The sequence below is a fragment of the Coturnix japonica genome, chromosome 2 (genome assembly GCF_054131305.1).
Source record: "Coturnix japonica strain WE chromosome 2, WE-NBRP24, whole genome shotgun sequence".
NCBI lineage: Eukaryota > Metazoa > Chordata > Aves > Galliformes > Phasianidae > Coturnix > Coturnix japonica.
The window spans coordinates 27561915-27579958 of record NC_140664.1 but is presented as its reverse complement, the minus strand read 5'-3'; the positions used below and the strand labels follow the sequence as shown (position 1 = coordinate 27579958).

Sequence of the window (18044 nt, the reverse complement as noted above, 5' to 3'; positions counted from 1 at the left end):
TAATTTGTATGCTTTGTGTGTGGATTTGGTTACTGATTGGTATACTTTATGACTGCATTCAGTTAAATATTGGAAGTTTATTGTGTGAAGATATTTGTTTAGCTTAGTACAGGCATGTTGGAAAATCAAGAAAAGTGGCTTGAGAAAACTCTGCTCTAACAGAGCTTGTGCTACAAGCAGTACCATTCACTTTTGTATGCCTCTGACCTGCAGTGGTTTCACTGATGAACTCGTCCAAGTGAGTGGCAAAAATCTGTGCTCTTTGACATAGGAAATAAAAGTCTAGTAAGATTGAAAAGGATAAGAAACAAGAGGATAGACATGAGAGGGTAATGATAAAGAACTGCAGGAGCTTGAGTGAAATCTGGTTGATTGTTTTGCTTCTCACTGGTCACAAGGTCCCCACGAGAAAAAGTCTTACTGGTTAGCTTGGCATGCGGGCCAGACCATACTTTAACTTGGGACCTTCTTCAGGTCAGAATAATTGTGTAACTTCATAGAAGAGTTGAAGAACTGACAGAAATGGGTGTAAATCTCAGTCTGGGTTCAGTGTTGTGCATGTAATTGGAGCTACTTAGAAATATAATTTTATTTGCTAAGGTTCAAAAGGTTTTATTTTTAACTTTGATTAATAATTTTTCATATTTTGATTAACTAACATTTTAGTTATTTTGATGACCCACTTGCTCCTCTGTTTTCATTTTAACCACCGTTGTTTTACACATACCTTTTTACACATTTCCAGAAAAATTGTTCTCTATATCAACAACATTTAGATTTTGCATAACAGTTAGTTGGCATTCTTGTCAAGTATCTCTGATGATGTTACCGTAATTACTGAAGAACTAATAGAGTGAATGCTTACAGAGTCCTGAAAAAGTTTTCCTCTTAAAAAATCCAGGAATATGTCTGTTATAATTGCATAAATGAACATTTTTCAACTTCTTAATTTATCAGCACATTTCATTAGAGATTATTAAGATTTCTTTAAAGATTATTATTTCATAGAAATGTAATTAACTTAAGTTGCACAGCCCTCTCTCTCTCTTGTGTATAGAATCAAACACACTATATGTGTGATGAAAAACAAATTGCCTGTAAACATTAATTTCTCTGCATATTTTGTTGTTTTGTTTATGATATCTGGTTGAATTGGCCCAGAGTTTCATTCTGGAAACAAAAGTGTAGCTATTAATGTGAATTTATTTGCTTATCCAGCTTCAGTATCAGCTTTTCTTATTAAGATTAAGTAAAGTTCATGTTGGGCACATTGTGACAATGAGTTCTTACAACAGTTTAAATGTGTAAGTAAACAAGGCACAGTACATATAGACATTTAAAAAGAAAAGAAAGAAAATGTCATCTGCAGAAGTCGGCTACAGATCACTTGGTATTTTTCTTGTTGACAGTCAAGTTTCATTGCCACTATTTATGTTATGAATGTTCTATTTAAATATACTAAAAATACTTTCGTGTTTTTTACTGCAGGATAATTCAGACTTCATTATCGACATTGTTTCCTGATTTATTTTTAGTTTCCCTATTCGGAAAAGTCTTCTAAATTTAGGGAGGCATAAAATTGATAGAAAGCTGCATATGTTTTCCGAGCCCTTTTCAAACTGTGTGACACTTTGTCAAGAGTATAAAATTATGTAGCAGAGAGTAAAATATGGATTGCACAAAAATCAATCATCCGGAAAGGGGCAATATTTTTATTTTTCTTCCACTATTTTTTTTTTTTAATGTTTTCTTCTATCTGCCTATGTTTTATTCTCTCCTGCTTTTTAAGTAAAAAGATGTGATTTATACACAGTGCTCTATTTTTGATCCTGACTCAATGAAATAATTCAACATGCAGGTCTTCTTTATTGTGTTTTTATTCCAGTAGGCCTGTTTTTTAATAATTTTTATTTTTATTTTTTTTCATTGTACCGTACTGTTTGATCATTTGAAATTTCCAATACAAAAGGAGTTTGTTTTTTTTTTTCAGTAGTTTTTGATCAACTTTCCTATATATAGCATGCTATTTGAAGAATGTTACCAAGCTATAAGCCTTTTCTCTGTATCATGTGCACTTACTTCTGTAAACACAACCTGCTGTATCTTTTTGCTTACGATATTAATACAACATATCACATGCTGTCTAGGTCAGGTAATTTATTTGTACTAAGCATTTGCTAGTTTATGGCTGGGCTTCCACATTTGTGTAGCTCATCCCAGTTTGAAAGAGGCCAGTTTCCCTGAGCATGCTGGAGTCAAGCAAAACACTGCTGAAATCTGCAGAAAAATATACTCTGATAAAACATCTCTAAAAAAGTCTAGAAGAGATGGGGACAGCACGAGCACTGCAACAAGCGTGAAGTATAGCAGTACAAAATTTAGTTTAAACCCCCAGAGATTACTTGAAAAGAATCCCAGGTTTTCCAGTTGAGTAGTGATTTAGAGAGCAGTCCTGCTAAAGAAGAAGGGGAAATCCTGTCACATCTCATTATGATATAGTAAGTAATTCAACAAAGATCTCTTCCAGGTTCTGGAATAATTTTTTTATCCTGAAAAAAATGGCTTAGTGAAAGCATTTCTTTAATTTCAATACCTGTCTGAAGACGTGTTGGCTTCATGACACAAACAATATTTTTTGGATTTAATGCATAGGGAATTATTTAAATAAAATGATAAAATCAAGGAGAGAATAGATCAGTTGAAAATAAACGAGGGGGACAGGGAAAGAAGAAAGAGGGAAATGTTGGGAAGGAAATACACAGCATGAGTGAGGTGAATGTAAAGCGATTCTGCAGACATTTTTCATGAAAAAGTGGTGACTCTAAAAAGATAAAATGGAGTAATTTTCGTGGATACATACCCAATCTATCAATGGGTATATAGATAGATGGGTATATAGATAAACAAGGAATGGTTAAAAGGTGAAACTGGAAATAAGTGGAAATAAGCTACTGGCTTTTATTATTATCATTTATTTATTTATTTATTTCATTGAGACCACGTTTGTGGCTGTGACTAACCACTGGACTGTGATGGTTTACTGGACTTTTTTGAAGGTTGTTGATCATTTTAAAATCAATATGGGTACTCCTGAAGGACAGGCACGTACTCCCTGTTAAGAATAACTGGGTTATGTAGCACTTGTCAGTACTAGTTAGTAATCGGGGCAGATAATCTCAGTGTCCCCTTCTGGCAATAATGTTTCCTAACAGTTCTTAAAGAATAAATTGTGAATTAAAGATAGAGGAAACTAGTCTTAAATAGTTATTAGGTAACTATAGCTCTTGAAGGAATGTGGTATTTTAATAGGAATGGATTTTAAATTGACATAGCAGCGACTGGAAAAGAAATCACAGTATGCTATAGCTAGTACAGCTTAAATTTGACTGCTATTTTGAGGGGATAAAAGCCTGACTGGTCATCTGATTCACAAGTAGCTAGGTTTTAAATATGTTTCTTACAACTACAAAAGTTTCTGCAGTGTACTAACACCCACCAAACTCTATTTGATGTTTCAGCCTTTTTAAGTTCCTAATTTTGACAATATACTTAAAGAATGAGGCCCACATTAACACATTATAACAAAATCTCAGTGCAGCTTTGCAAATTTTGAGTCAGTGGTTTTAAACTGAATGTGAGATTTAGATTAGGTGTTGAAAAGAAGTTCTTTGCTCAGAGGGTGGTGAGACTCTAGAACAGGTTACCAAGAAAAGCTGTAGATGCTCCATCCCAGGAGGCATTCAAGACCAAGCTGGATGGGGTTCTGGGCAGACTGATCAGGAGAGTGGCAACACCCTCCTCAGCAAAGGGATTGGAACTAGATATTCTTTAAGGCGCCTTCCAACCCAAGTCATTCTGTGATTTTGTGATTCATTCTTCTTACCCCAACTATTCTTCAAGTATTGCTTTGAAAGAAAACAAGTTTTGGCTGAATTTAAAAAACCTCATTTTGGACAACCAATCTTTCTTTCTGTAAAGTGTTTTTCTGATTGTTAGTTTTGTTTTGCTTTCATGGTTTGTGTGACGCAGGCTTTAATGCATTGAGCATATCCTACAATAATCCTAACCAGGGATTTGAGTCAGAGGAAATTTAGTAGCAGCTCCAGGTATCACTGGGTACGAAGGTCTTAGTCATTAAGGACCACAACTAAATAAACATGCTGGGATATGATTACTTTATTGCTCTTTGTTCATTTTATGTCATATCATTGCCTTGCTAATGGCTATAGGATTAAGTGTGTAAGGGAGTTCTGAAAATGTAGAACTGAAAGAGGTATATAAAGAAGTGTGTGCTTCCCATAGAGATTCTATCTTTTCCTAATCACAAATGATGGAGAGACCAATTTACCTTGCATAGATAAGCAAGGGTAAGGAGAGGCACAGAGGGACTTCAAGAACAGATCCATTTCTAGGCTTCATCCTCACTTTAGTACAGCTGATGATTTTTATGTGCCTTTATAGTGGCCCCAGTGGGAGAGGCTGTGCCATTACACGTGCTGCATTTTTCCAACCCAATTAGCTGAACGGTACATTTCTGATCCATGGTTGATGTGTGAAAATATGCATATGAGGATTACTTTAATATATACATAAATACCAAATAAAACACTTTCATTTCTGATAATGTCAAAATCAATCTTGTATACTGGTGTAGCAGTATCACTTCTGAGGACAAAAAGTACTGATGGGTTAATAATTTTACTGCTTTCTATTTTGCATGCACTGCAGTTTATAAGATCAATAAAGAATATAATGCCTCAGCAGACCTACAATTTAGACTGTAAGAATCTCTGGTCTTGACTAAAGTCCTGCTGTATCTAAATAAGGGGAGCTATTTTCATCCCAGGTGTCTAGAAGTGATTTTTTGTGTTGTCATTTTCTTCCACAAGGAAGCACAATGTATGACCCATAAGGTTTCTAGTAAAGTAAAAAGCAAAGCAAAGAATGATGTCTTAAGATAAAGCTAGTTTTCCATTTCATCTTCATTTGTTTTGTTTTAACCGGAGAACCTGAAAATGACATGTACTTACCTGGCATTTACTAACAAGGAATCATATTTCAGATGTAGAAAAAAAAATGTATTTCAGAACTTTACCATTGTATATATACCAACATAAAATTGTTTTGGATTTATAGGTAGCATGGATGAAAAAACCAAAAGATGTAAAACAGAAAAGATAGATAGTACGGTCCAGTTAAAGCTCAGCTTTTAAAAATGCAAGTCATCCTAGAAAAATCAGCAAGGCAGCATGGGATATAAGGGGCTTCTCAAGATTACTACAAAATATGCCTTGTTTTCCTTCATACCTTCATCCTTCTTGAAATCCTTTGCACGTAGACCAATTAAACATATTTTTCTTTTAGATTTTTCTACTATGCATCCTGTTTTACTGCATAGTTTATCCAGTACCTAAACACTAGGGTCATCCAAACAGCAGGGAATCTTTTATTCATATGCTTCTCTGTTCCTTTTAAAACAGTTTCACAGTTTTAAAAGCTTTCTGTCTCTTCTTCCCTATACATAATCCTTCCAGATAGCATTTCAAGACCTTGTTTAAATTCTATGGTTTTTTGTTTGTTTGTTTTGTTTTGTTTTGTTTTTTTGTTTTTTTGTTTGTTTGTTTGTTTTATTCTGCAATTGAAAAAAAATCTGGCTACGCTGTCTGATGACAGCCTTTTCTCAAAGTTTCTTTAATCTTCAATAACACCTTTGTACCTTGACTAAAAGTATTGTATTCTCATCCTTTATAATCAAAATAATTTTTTTAGGAGCATGATTGGTTTACATTACAGATAGTTTCACATTTATTTTACTTTTATTGACTGCAGGTGTTACCTACAGGTGAAGATGGAAACACAGACCAGGAAGTCAGCCTTCCCTCATCTGTATATGGAGAACTGAATCTTTTATACTCTGTTGTTTTGTGCTTGAATGTAAGTAAAGTTTTGCTGTATGGTTCACTAACATACTTGCTTACTAAAGACTATATGGTTAGTTGTCCTGTTTTGACATGTCACTCTCTCAGAAAAAAATGATGACTGTTTGGAGACACAACTATCCTGAAAGGCACATAAATATCTGTGACACTGGAGAAACTGGTGGTAGGTTAGTGGAAGGTGTGCACAGTGCAAAGACTTTTACTGGTATGGTGTATTATCAATTGTGTGCAATCAATAAATTGTTCTACCAAGGCTGTGCATACTACTTTTCAGGCAACTTCTCCTTCATCATACATTATTACTTCAGCTGTCCATATTCTCTTATATCCTGGGTAAGGTGACCAGAAGACCAGAGAACCACTAGCTTCGTTATTTTGTAACTCCAACAAGTATTGCCCCTGAAGATCTAGTCCTGAAAACTTATGACTTTTTATACTCATTTTATCAGATATTCTTCAGTTCTAAGCTTTAAATATACAATATTAAATATTAATAATAATAATAAATAAATAAATACCTTTTCTACTTCATTAAAAGAATTCTACTGTGAACTCTCTCTACCCAGTGAATTCTATAATCCTTGTTTTTTCCTACTCAGTGGCAACTTGCATGTTTGGAATTCATTCCAACTTGCTTCATCAGGATGATTTTTTGTACATTTTTCTTGTTTAATTATATAACATTTATTTTGCTCAATTTGTGCAAACATCCTTTGGACTTGTTACAGTTTGATTTTCTGTCAAGGATAGTTGCAAAGAAGAGAAAATGATATTCAGAGAAAATAATGCTAGAATGTAACTTATCTGCAATTCCAGTAACAACTTTGTGAATTTGAACACATTAGTAAAGAACATTTCATTCAAGTGTATGCTACCACAAAACTTGCTAAACACATATGAGAATAAAGCTGCTATAATCTGGGCAAATTAGATGGATTACATCATTTGCATATCAGCTGCAGTCAGTATAGTTCTGTTAATTGTTTATCATGCTATGGTTAACTTTCTGTCATTTATATTTGCTAAATTGATAATTGGAATACCATATTTGATATTGCTCAGTGACTACTTAAAAAAAAAATAAAAATGTAGTAACAATGCAATGTTGTACAACATAAAACTAGAAAAGATCTTCTGAGTCATCAGTTTGGCTGATATCATCAATAATAACATTCATAAATCTGCCTCTTAAAACCAGTTGAGTTCCTTGCCTCTGCTGCCTCTGCTATGTAATTGGAAGTTTGTCACAGTGCTCTAATTCTTCCGCATTTAGAATCTTTCCATTTGATAAACTAAAATTTATTCCTTTGTTCTTATGACAGTACTGTTTCATTATCTAAATAGTTTTTGTTTGTTTGTTTGTTTGTTTTTCCCTCCTTATTCGTCATGCATGATTTCTTTGTAGAAAACACTCCCTCTCATTGTTTACTTCCCTGAGATGGGTAAACCAACTCTTCTCAGTTCTCTTCTATAATATGTACATTCTCTTGCCCTGAACGTGGCTGGCAAGCCATTAGTGCTCCTTAACTTGAGCTGTAATGGCAACTTTTAAGCCCTTTCACAAATGTAGATGGAAGCAGAAATACTGATTAGTCTTGTGTGAATGACAGCAGGGGGTGCAGATGAGTTCTGCTACCTCTAAGGAGTGTGTTCAGAAGTACAGGTGGAAGCAGCTGGTTGATGGTTGACTTCGTGGTCTGGCTAAGAGAACAGATGCTCCAGCATCTCAGTTACAACTCTTTGAGACATGTAAGCTAATCTTTTCATGTAAAATAACTTAAATATTTCTTGTTATATTAGAGAATACCGTGGTAATTTAGCTTGGAAAGATATTATGATTTGTAATAAGGAGAAACCTTGTGCTAAGGAAGAAGGAGGAGCCTGGCTGTTGAGCAACTCTGATAAAAAGATCCAGAGGGACAATAGCAGACAGGTTGTCAAGCATGAGCTACCAGTGTGTTCCTGGAGCAGAGAGGGCCAACAGCATCCTGGGCTGTTCTAAGGAAGTGATTTCAAGTGGGATCAAAGACAGTGATTTTTTTTCCCCTTTATCTTAGACAGCATTACTTTGTTCAATTCAGTATCACTACTTCCTTGGCTGTATTTTATATTCACATCTCCTTCAGGAAATAACATCAAGCTAGGTTTTTATTGTTTTAAATTTTATTTTTATTAATGCTTGTCTTCAAAAAACACATTACAACTATCTGCCACAGTACTATTTCAGTCAAATTATCTTCAAACTTGTAAATTATGAAAAAAACTAGTGTCCTGATTCATCTGTAAGTCTTCTGTAGGCAGACAAGTGAAAAAATACTTCTTTTATATGAAATAAAATTTTGGTTACAACAAGGTTTGTGTCTTCCTGTATTGTTAGGATGCGGTGATTCTATGATTCTATGAAGAATTCAGGGTCCAAAAGTAATTATTTCAGCCACATTTCCTAGGAATTGTTGGATTTCTGACATTTTTCTTTTTCTTTTTTTTTTTCCCTCTGCAGTTTTATTTATTTATTTTATTTTCGAAAGAGAGGAATGCAGGTCATATTAGATAAATCACATAAAAATTCATTCTTAGATTTCCAATTAGAAAAAAATTGTACTATGTTTCCTTTCCCTGACACATATTATATGTCCAAAAAAACCATAATTGTGAGGCTGCACTGTTTTAGTTGTACTTAGTTAAAAGCCCAGGCAAGGCCAAGTTTTAAGCGGGATAAACCATTCTATAAAAGAGCAAGGAGAGTATCCACTCCAAACTGCAAATGTTGCTGTCTCTTCTGGTGCAGCAGTTCTGTTGCTCCTAGGTATAACAGCCAGTCTACCATAACAGTGCATACAAGTCTAGAGCTTACATTACCTAAAAAAAAGTGCATGTTGTCACCCCTATTTCTCCCACTCACCTGCAGAATTTGAAGTTTTTCAAATAATTAATTTGTTGTATGTGTAATAAAACCTTACTATAAATGGTTGGATACACCCACTAATGACCTTTTTGTCATCTGTCAAGTCATCTTAGTTTGCTTACACACCAACTCTTTTGACTCAGCCTTCCTGATTCTTAAACAAATTTGTTCTGTGGTTCATTCTGATAAGGAGATACTTTTCTAGGGGGCTTTTGCTTACTTTACAAGTTGAAAGACTGACTTCTCACAGGAAGTTACTTTTACCATGCTCCCAAGTAAGATAGGGATATACAAATACTAATGTGTTTTAAATGCTGATATATTTACAGAACTTAATGATCAAGTGGACTGTTACCTTGGATATTTTCTCACATGTGTAATTAAAGCAATATAATTACCTGGATAATGAATCATTTTTAGATAGGGAAGGTTGCCAGGGCATTTAATCAGTAATGACTACAGTTAATAGCTACTTTTTTTTCTGTTGAATCAGAGGAAAAGTTTTTTGCATTTACAGAATTGCTTTGAAAAATCACCCAAGTTTTGGTGTGCAGCAATTTTTTTTTTTTTTTTTTTTTTTTGGTGATAAGATATCACCTAAGATATAGTTAATAGATCTGTTGTGATTTCTCCTTTTACTCAACATAGTTTTAATAAGGCAGCTTAATCTGTCATGGAAAGCTGTTCCTGTGAGTGCAATGTCCCTGCAGGATGGAGAACTGACATATGTATGTCCACTGCATGCTTTGTATTTCTGATTCCCAACACCCAAGGAAGAATTGACTAAGCTCTGAGCCTCTCCACATGCTTAATGTTCCTTCTGAAGGAAACTACAGGAGAAAGAGTTGCCATACTTGGAGGTATTTCTAGTAGAGTCAACATCTCTAACATCTCTAAGTATTTAAGAGATATGGGTAGGTTACGTTAAGGTGTATGAGTTAGTGGTAGCCTTAGTAATGTTGGGTTAATGGTCATTTGCATCATTTGGGTTGCAAAAGACCCTCAAGATCATCCATGATTTGGTGATCTTGAGGGTCTTTTGCAACATAAATGATGATATGATTCTTTATATCCGTATCCTACAGTTGCAGGGAATAAGTCAACCCAAAGTCAGGCATGTTTGATGTTTCTTTTTAGAAGTGCTTTTTTCTTTCCTTATACACAAATCAATTAGACTTCCAGTGTACATATTGATGACTGTTGTAGGCACATGCACTCAAGTGTCACAAGCAGTATAAGCTCTCCTTTGCTCCAGTCCATTGTTCATAAAAAGAGGAATATACTTTCGTCCTCTCTCATAGATACAGAGATGACTGCAGGATTCTTGGTTAAAGTAATGAGGCCTACTTGAGTACACTAAAAACAGACTATATGACCACATGGATATTGCCTATGTCCAGAAAACCCACCCTGACACAGAGTTTATCTATAATATTTAATGTAGAATTGATCTTACATTGTTATAGCTATACATAATGATTCAGATTTGCATTGTGGTTTTGGTAATTTTGGTCATAACTGCACCTATGACTGTTTCTCAAAGCTTCCTCTTACGTAGACTTAAGATTAAGCTCAAGTAAAACTTTTCAGTATTACTTCCCTCATCGTTTCCATGCCAGCAATTTTTTTCCTGCTCAGCTTGATCAGTGTTCTGGCTTTGTTCTTCAAACAGATAAGTCCATCTTAGCTCTCATAAGATTAATCATCAGTTTTTAAAAGGGACTTTTGTTAATTTTGAACTTATTAAAATTACTGTCAAAAATCTGTTGGGAATGGATTTATTTTTATCTTTTAGAAGTCACAGGAGTTAATGTTTTATCTTTACCTGGGAACACACCTAGCATTAATTTCCTACTGCAGACAGTTCTCTTTTATGTGAACTGGGATATGAAATTATTGCATGTGCAGTGAAGATGCTTCTGCCCATAAACATATCAACTCTCCAGGACCTTCCTAATTCTTAGAAAAGCTCTGTATTTTCAAGGAGATACTGTCATCATTTGGTATTTGCTGAAAGAATGGCTTTGTTCTCTTAAGGAAAATAATGTAATAATTTGAATGTGAAACTTCTTGTCTTCTGACCCAATGTAATGGCTACATTTGACCAATTTAGGAATATTACAAGCTTTGGATGATTGGTTTTGATACTGAAAACTAGTTTTTTAGCAGTACTCAGAGAAAAAAACATCCTTTTGAAAGTCAGGATATTTTACATGCATGCCTCCTGAGGATATGCCATGTTCTAAAAATTGTCATGTTTATTTACTGCATAAAATTGAGTTCTTTAAATACTTTAAAAGACTGGTCCAAAATAGAATTCAAATAGAATGTATTCCCTAATACTTTCCTCTTGTACATGTAGTATTTTGAATTTTCTCTCTCTTTGCTGTACATTTAGCATAAACTCTTTTTTAGCTCACTGTGAACTTCTCATTAACTGATTTTCGTGACAATAAAAATAAAAGAAGTTGTCAAGCGAAGCATAACCATGCCAGTGTCTTGGAAGAGTTAAGCTGATTGTGTTGACACAAAGTTCTTTCTGCAGGAATGTGATGAGTCAGTTCAGACACTAGTTAAAATTTTTAATTTTAGATAGAGTAACTGAAAATAAGGGGACTTGTCTGAGTATTTAGTTATTTAATTAGTTTTTTTTTACGTAGGACTAGGAGTTACACAGTTACTAACTTGGGTAGAAGTGTACTGAGTTCATCCTGAAAAATTATGTAGAATATATAACTCATTCAGCAAGGGATAGGATTTAGAAGCTAGAAGACTCGTGATAATTAATTCATCACACAGAAGGATTATAAGCAAGATTTAAAAAACAAAACAAAAACAAAAACAAACAAACAAACAAACAAACAAAGCAAACTGTCCAGATAGTGGTTAACCTTTTTTAACTCTTTTATTACTTATTACAAAGACAAGGGTGTTTACATGTGGAATAATAAAAAAAAATATATTTATCATTATATAGGATTTCTCAAGATAACATGGATAAATTACAAGCTACCTAACTGGCTATATAAAACATTGTTTACGAGTCAGTTTCAATAAAAACCTGCCAAGGAGGCTTGTTAAGAAATTACTAATCACATGAGGATGACTGAACAAGAACTTTTAATCTTGCTTATCAATATCATGATGTTTTGGTTTTACCTTACACCTGAACTCTTTTCTATTTTCTTCTCAGTTCATTCTGCTCTCCAAGACAAATCTCTTATTAATAACCCTGTGTATCAGAAAATAATAAAAGTTATCTGACCTAAGCAAATAATTAACAAGTCACTCCAGTCATTTAACTGTAACTCAGCAAGTCTTGCCACAGAACTGTATGCTACAAAAATCCTCTAAGCCTTCTAAGCTGGCAAAACTTCATGGCTATTGTGAGTTTTCGAGAAGAAAATGAACTGAAGAATATTCAGTTAAAACAGAAATATTAAACTCTACCAAATAGTAATCCAAATACCTAACAGTAAACCTTATCTGATGATAAGTAAAAACCAAAAGTATCCTATTTTTTTTTTTTGCATGCTTCCACCGTATGTAAATGCACAATTATCTACATATGATTAGTAAATTTATTGTTAATCCGTCCATAAAGCAAGCACAGAAATGGACTGAGGTGGAAAAATGCAGATTTGCTATTAGCTCATGGAGAAAATCTTCACACAGACAATATAACATCAATAATTACTAGAATCCAATATTAAGGACTGAGACATATTTGTACAAGGTGGGGAGATTACCCCTGCTAAATACATTTTTTTAGGCACACTTGATTCAGGAGCCAATCCAACTGTTAGAAAAACACTGAATAGAAATTTTGGTGCGTATACATGCATATATGCATGTACATTTTATATAAGCCAAGATTTTAAATCTGCTTGTGTCTGTCTACGTTTGGCTCAAGGTCTACTGTGGCCAGATTCCTCTTGGAACTGGTAGATCGAGAAATGTGTGAGAACTGTGTCTTCAGTTCTTTAAGTCCTAATTGCTAGTCTCCTAACTGGGAATGCTATGTCATGACTGACACTTTTCCGTTTGGTGTCCTTTTAAATCTTCACATAAATATGTCCTGCTCCAAGAGGCACAATCTTCATTTTGGGTTCTCCACCACCCAGACACACTGCTTTCCATCAGTGCAGTTGCATAGTTGCTAGTTGACATTTCATTGTGGCCTGTATGCAGCGGTCCATGTGTCACTTCTAGACTATGAGGTGGCTGTTCCTGGGCTATTTCTGCTCTTAAGCAGTGTTTTATTTGGTGGAAGGCTGTCCAAAATCCCTCTGCTAAGGTGAACACTGAGTAATGTCATAAGAAAATTTTTAAGTATTCGCTGTTCACATACAATTATTGTAGGAACAACCTAGCTCTCCTTAGTTGAAGAAATTCACTTTAATATGAATAATAAAGAGTGAATAATGAAGTGAAATAGTAAGAGTAGCAAAAATAACTCTGATACTAGTAGTTAATCAAAGGCTGGAACATCACACACAAATACAATGCTGGTTTTGCTAGACTACTGACAGAAAGGAACACAGCACACTAGGAAAATGCAGAAAATATTATCTAAATCACTGTGATCTGTTCAGAATATTAGTAAATCCAGTGTAAGAATCATCCTTAATAAATGCCTTGATACTAAAAAGAGACATCCACAACTATGAATTTGTGATCTGAAATATTTTGTACTATGCAAGTTGCTACCTAGGAATCATGCTGATATTCTGCAAACTGATGTATGTGCATGTGAGAAATAAAATCAGATAAACCAGATAACTTTATTTACCTTGACCTTACAAAATGGGTGTAACATCTTTCCTTTGCATATGGCATCATTATATTAGTGTTTCTATGCTAGTAGCCTATCTCCTCAATGACAATGTAGAATATAAAATGAATAAATCATGTATCCTTTTAGAATAAACTGCAGAGAATAAAATTTGGAATATGGAACAAGGATCTGAAAGTGGGCTATATCCTCAGCTTGTGTAAATTAACTTCAGATGCCATGGAGACTATTTATCAAGCTTGAAATATTTTACAGCTTTCATATTCCTTTGATATTTCCCCTTAAGTGCAGACAGGGCAGAGACCTCAGTGGCTGCAAGGTTAAAACTGTAAATTGCACTTCAAAGAATTTGGAGTGTTAAATCTGCTAGTCACCTTTGAAATTCTGGTGTAGACTAGTCATTGACATCTTCATAACTCCTGGGGAGTATTGCCAGCTTGCAAAGCACTCTAAAGAAGGTGAACCTATTGCATTTGACCATAAGCCATCCATGTTCTTTGTCTTCTCTGTGTATACAGATTAGTAGCTGTTGAAATTGTGATCTACTAGATGAATACTTTTGGAAGCCAAAAGCATAAAAACAGTTCACACCTCACAGTAATGATCTGTTCCTGTTACTCTGAAATGGGGGAAAAAAAGAAAAAAGAAAAAAAAATAGAGAAAGAGAGAAAGAGAGAAAGAGAGAAAGAGAGAAAGAGAGAAAGAGAGAAAGAGAGAAAGAGAGAAAGAGAGAAAGAGAGAAGGAAGGAAGGAAGGAAGGAAGGAAGGAAGGAAGGAAGGAAGGAAGGAAGGAAGGAAGGAAGGAAGGAAGGAAGGAAGGAAGGAAGGAAGGAAGGAAGGAAGGAAGGAAGGAAGGAAGGAAGGAAGGAAGGAAGGAAGGAAGGAAGGAAGGAAGGAAGGAAGGAAGGAAGGAAGGAAGGAAGGAAGGAAGGAAGGAAGGAAGGAAGGAAGGAAGGAAGGAAGGAAGGAAGGAAGGAAGGAAGGAAGGAAGGAAGGAAGGAGAAAACAAAACAAAAACCCACACCTCTTGTCATCACTTATTAAAGGAATCTGTATTTTTGCTGTATGATCCTGTGGAAATCATTGTAATGAATAATCAAATAAGAAAAAAAAGGCAGACTCAGTATTTGCAAGTATCTCAATTTTATAGAATGCCCGTGATGGTCTAAGTGTATAAAAATGTGTGCAATGGAAAGATGCTTAATATAGATTTCCCAGAAAGATTTGTACTTGCATTTCACTGGACATGATTTGTTGCAGATAGTCTAACTACACTGCCTAATACGTGCGCCACAGAAGTCTGCTGTTGATTCTGTTTCTTACTTCACTTTCGTAGTGTTTTATTTAATCACTAAACATTCAGGGTAAAGTCAAAATGAAGATGTAAAATGGAAAAGACACAAAAAATCTAGGTGCTATAGATGTGTTTGGTAAAGCAGAATGCTGATGTCGGGTATATATTAGTTTGTTTCTTTGGTAAGCTTACTGGAAGTAGTTGTGCTCTACATTTGTTCTCAGAATTCACAATTTTTTTCTGAAAATTATTTTAATCAACTCAAAGCCAACTTTGTCTTTTATTTGTTTGAAATTGTGTTGTTGTTTACTTGTGGGGGGTAGGGCATGGAGGGGGCCAGGACACCAAAATCATAGAGACTTGCTATCATGTTCTAGATCTGCAGGGGACTGTAGGCACGTTTCCATTATGATAGTTAGGTCTTAAGCACAAGAGGTAATTTATTTTACGAAATGTCTAAGAATTGGTTAACATACTTCGATTTATTGCTCTTTTTTAGATGTGATTCACCTCTGATATTTTTGTTTCTTAAAGAATGCTGATGATTTCCATCGTGTAAAATAGCACTGCAACATTATGAATCTTTTATAGTATCAAACATGCTCATAATTTTATATGTTTTAGAATACAAGCAAATGTTTCTGAGCCACTGCTCATGATTCATTTATGAAATTATTTGGGGTGGGCAGTGACAGAGCTGATGCAGCCTTCCTGTGGCGGATGCCCGCTGAGGTTGCGTTACAAGGATGGGACGCTCAGTCTCTGCAGGCAATACAGAGGTGTGCCTTTATGAGCCAAAGGTGAAAATCCTCACTGACGTGAGGAAATCTGCACGCAGCTTCCTGTGTACCAGGCCAAATATGGCAAATAATCTGTCTATTTTTGAAGTCTCTGGCCATGTTGATAGCTGCAAGGTGATACTATAGCATAAGTTCAGGTGGTTTCATTTGGCATGGTTGGTGTGGGCTGCCTGTGTACTCTTATGTGTCAGCAAATGGCAGAAGAGACATAACAGACTGTGTGTTTTATGAAAATAATAAATATTCCAGTTTATTAACATAAATAGGATACCTCAGGAGTATGTCAATTGCAACTCTCCATACTCACAAAACAAAAAGCGATACTGTGATTCCTTATGCATATTCCTTATTCAGAACATGTGAGAAACAAACAAACAAGAATACAACCCTTTAAATAAAGACCTTGTTGTAAGCACCTATATTTCTTACTAAACTAGAGTAATAAGGGAATGTATTGCTACTTGTAAAAAATATTCAGTAGTGATAGTAACCTGAGAGCTGTTTTCATTTTCAGGAAGACATTTTATAGAAATAACCTTGATTTTATTAGCTTGTGTACTATTTTATGCCACTATCAGAAAGAATGATTACATTTATTATGGAGAACTGAACAATTAACAGGGTTAATAGTCCTAAAGATAAGATTGGAATGCTCTCTGTATGTGACTATGAGGTCAGATTTAAAGCAAAAAAAAAAAACCAACAAAGAAACCCTCAACAAAACCACATGAACAAGTACATTATAGTGCTGCTTCCTGCTTCTTCAGAGTTAGTGCAAAATAATTAATTTTGAAAAATCATTTCCTACTCAAGTTTACACTATCAATATTCTGAACACTATTTTGTAGACTGACTAATTATGCAGCTTTAAAACTTCTGCTTATCTAGGGCTAATCTTGGTCTTAATTCTGGGCCTGCATTGTGATTCATCTTAGGCAGAAAGAAATATTTTACATGGTAGTAGTAATTTAGAATATATTAATTGTTTGTGATTTACTTTTTGAAGTGATAACTCCCCCCAAATACAGTTTTTATGAATGTAAGGTGTAACTGTAAGACATTTTTTTATGAAGGCATGAAAAAATAGTATAAAGAACAGTTCCCTATAGTGTGTGATTTTCCATATTAAAAAATCTATTGGAATGAATTTATATATGACAGAATCACAAAGGGCCAATTCATTCCCTCTCTTTAGCAGTCACCGAGGGGCCTGTTTTGGCAGCACTGAAGAAGTGCTTTAAACAATAGAAGGTATAGCAGGATTTGATCATGTCATACATGCCTTCACTTTTAAATACATTCCCTTATTTTAAGGTTACTTGCATGCCAGACTGTTTTGGAACTAGAGTTTTGAAATACAACTTACCTAGTGTAAGATATGTTTGAGCTTGTGCAACATATAGTTTTGATAAAAAAAGTCATAGATTCTTTGTAGGATATCTTATCAAAACCTATGCACTAGTAAACATAAGATAATTCTAGTTAACATAAAACCCTTGTATATCATTTTAAGTAACATATTTAATGCAGTGAATTATTTTATTCTTATAACAAGAAACTAGTTGTGTGGCAAATACTTAATTACAACAAATTCTACTATTGAAGAAACTTCAAGCTGAACCAGCAGAGTATAACAGGAATCTATCTCATGATGAAACTACTGTGATTTATTAAACAAATAAAGGCTTTCAACAACAAATAGTTTTTCATCAATCTTAATTTACAAAGATATTTCACGTGATTCTTTTTAAAAAGGGAAAAAACAGTAAAGAGGGTAAAAGATAGTTCTCCTTTTACACATCTTTTACTGTGAAATGTAACTTACTAAACAGCATTTCTTTTGTGTTTGTAGACAAAGTCTAACACTTCAATTGTAATCCTATCATTCCCAAATACTGTTTTCTGTACTGTGTAGGAAATAAATATAACAGTAGATTAAAAAGGGCACTCTAGAAAATCTGCAGAGAATTTGTGCAAGAAGGAACACAATCACAAATACTCTTAAATTTTGGGATGGCTATGTGATAGCAGACATTTTTCATTCAAATAAACATTTAAATGCTGTGTATATAGTTACTTCCTCTTTTTGGTTCAGCATAACCTGGAAAGTTTTCCTATACCTTAGTATAACTATTGTTTAGTTGTGTAAACAGTAGTTCTCTGTACAGGCTCACTTGCAAAGCAAGAGCATTTGAAATTCTGACATGCAGCATTTAAAAAACACCCAATTAGCAAGCAAAATTGAGCAATCTTATGCAGAGATTCAAGTGACTTCTTGGGTAGGGTTTGTCTGGGTTTGCGTGTGTTGTGC

General features: G+C 34.5%; 1 protein-coding gene across 1 annotated transcript in view; it reads left to right on the top strand.

Annotated features, from left to right (window-relative positions):
- Positions 1-18044, top strand: part of HNF4G (hepatocyte nuclear factor 4 gamma) — a 60570-nt gene that overhangs the window by 18862 nt on the left and 23664 nt on the right. The window contains exon 2 of the mRNA XM_085537280.1: positions 5830-5934. The gene's annotated coding sequence lies outside the window, so the exon portion shown is untranslated. The remainder of the gene's footprint in view (positions 1-5829; positions 5935-18044) is intronic.